Consider the following 3,125-nt stretch of genomic DNA (forward strand, 5'->3'; position numbering starts at 1 on the left):
GGGGTTCATTTTATCGACTTACCCATCCTTAGAAATTGCTGGCCTTGTGTGAAAATTTGAAACCAATTTTAATTTAGTAATTAAACAAAGCTGTATAAATGTTTATACAGACATGTGCCAAAAGAAATATATATACATGTGTGTGGAGTGGTGTGGTGTGTATGTGTGTGTGCGTGTGAGAGAGAGAGAGAGAGAGAAAGTAATTTATTGTAAATTATTCATTATATAGATATTTATCGCATTATTCGATCATGGAGGCTTTCTATTTTAATAGTGAGAAGTTACCATTTTTGTGCGAATTTTGATTAAATTTTCGTATAATTATTTTTTCCTGTTACTTCATTTCCATATTGTCTTAGATATGTAAGCGCACATGCACCAGTGGGAGCGCGTGGTTGGTGCATTCGGCTCAGGATCGTAAGGTCATGAGTTCGTTTCACGACAGCGCGTTGTCACCTTGAGCAAGACTTACCTCAGGCGTTTACCCTATACTTTTGTAGAATACAAGATTATTCTTAAAGAAGAATATTGTTGACAGTGACTTCGAAGATTTGGTCAGTTAAGCCTTTGTCGGCAGTCTGACTGACGATTGTTTAAATGGCTGAAACTTCGAAGTTACTCTCAAAAATATTCATGCTTAAAGATACACACACACACATGTATGTATGTATGTATGTATGTATTAGCCCTTGTCCGCCGATTTTATGACGAAGTAATCTCGTCGACGGACGTTGCGAAGAGCTGGGATTCCTGTCCGCAAGATGTTGAGACATCAGGATCATTTTCCAAAGTGAAAACGGTTTACTGCATTCTTGCACCCTTTTACAAACAAGTCTCAGCTGAACTGGCTTAATGGGGGGAGGGGGGGGGTCCAGTTGAATGGATGGCGACTCAGCTCCGAAATTTAGTCCCAATTGTCGTGTGGTTGCACGGACCATTGAAAGAAGGTACACAATTGTTTGACGTCCATGCGGATCCGGAAATCGACGAAGTGAATTATGAGAAGTACGAAGTAATAGTACCCTACCGAAGAGCGTGCGTTATACATACATACATACATACATACATACATACATAAACACACATGAAAAATAAGAATGGACAACCGCTGTTAACTACAACACATTTCGTCAAATTATGTGTGAAATTACGTAACGGTATAGGAATAATCTGCCGCTTTATCAGTACATCACCGCTTATTATCCAATCAATTTTTGCATTGTGTATGGAACCTTACGAGAGAAAAATAAATAACTACATCCCGATGCTGTAGATGTGGAAGGAATGCCAGAAGACAATTTTCTCTGACATTCTAACGATTCCACGAACACAATACCCAAATGTGTTTCATCAGACATTTACTTCATCAGAGCTGGCATTGGAATAAACAACAAAAACAACAACAACTGTAAGACCAACAGCAATGATAATGATGTCTGTAGCAGCTGCCATCTTGTGTATGTAACTGAAGTTACAAAAAAGGATTCTTGTTCTTTCGTTTAGCTGACGAAGCTCTATTTTTACCATTTAAAACTACGGTTACACTTTCTCTTTGTGTGTGAAAAGTCAGACTTTGTGACAATTTGATTGATATCTTCTGCAAAAGAATGATTTTTATCTATTTCTGTGAATGACCCAAAAATAACCTGATATCTAATTGATATAATGTAATATATCGATGTTTAGTTGCCGCGCAAAAATATAAAATACAATTCAATAGAATACAATAAAATAAAACATGGACGTTTCTTTCATTCGAAACATGGCTTTCAGAGAGATACGAGTCCGAGATTTTATCTGTCACTAAAAGACCGGAACATCTGATTTTTTTTTTTATATATATAACTATCAAATCGAATCGATGTTTGCTATCGAATTACACATCTTTAATAGTTTTATTAATATAACATACTAAAATACTTGATTGATTTATTACCGGGCTGGCCACCATTTTGTCTCATCTCCATTTCTACACATTTTCACCGTTTAGACCTCGGTTAAGTTTCCTGTTTTTTCACATTCACCCTTTTCCGACTTGATTCTCGTGAGTTTTCTGTTCGGTACCGTTTTACTTCAGTAGACTTTCCAACGTAACTTCTACTGTTACGGCGTGGACTATACTCGTGTGCATGGATGTGGATTGATGAGTCTATATTGGTGTATTCGCTTGAGATAGAAAGAGATAGAGAGAAAAGAGAGAGAGAGAGGGAGAGAGAGAGAGAGAGAGAGAGAGAGGAGGAGAGGAAGTGAAAGACAGGGGAACATACAAAAGAGGGACATACTGCGGAAGAGGCGGAGAAGGCAGGCAAAGATATATAGAAGAACAAGAGTGAGATTCAGAGAGAAAGAAGAGAGAGAGAAAGAAGAGGTATTACGGAGACATTGTGTGTGCGTATGTCAGGCAAAGACAAAGTGATACACACAGAAATGGTGTTGAAAACATAGAATGTACGTAAAAGGTATATGCACACATATACTTACATACATAGGGACATACATACATACACAAATACATACATACATACATACATACATACATACATACAAAACAATAGAGAGTGAGTGAGATATAGAGAGAGAAGAGAGAGAGAGAGAGAGAGAGAGAGAGAGAGAGAGAGAGAGCTAGCTAGTTAGACAAATAAAATAGATATAGATAGATAAGATATAGACAGATAAATGCAGAGTGATAGAGAGATATAGAGAGATAGAGATAGATGGAGAGAGATAGATATAGTGATATAGACGTTACTGACGCTAGAAAACCGGAAGTAAATATTTAAAAAAATTTCAAAGACGTGATCTAATATAAAAAGCAATTTTTGTTTTATGACCAATGGATGTAAGAGTGACAATCAATTTCTGAAAGTTACTTCGTAAAGTGTTATCTCCCTTTTCCACGTAACCCAAGTGTTTTTTTGCCGCCAGGGGGCCCGTTACTCATTATGCGAAAAATTTTAAGAGTCTAAAATCACCTCTGGAACGCAAGTAATGTATATCCCTAGTTTGGAGAAGATCAGTTGAAAAATATGGCCGTAATAATCTTTTACACCCACAGACAGAATGGGATTTATATTATAGATATGTATTTGTATATGTGCATATATATATATATATATATATATATA

Source organism: Octopus bimaculoides, chromosome 15 (genome assembly GCF_001194135.2).
Source record: "Octopus bimaculoides isolate UCB-OBI-ISO-001 chromosome 15, ASM119413v2, whole genome shotgun sequence".
NCBI lineage: Eukaryota > Metazoa > Mollusca > Cephalopoda > Octopoda > Octopodidae > Octopus > Octopus bimaculoides.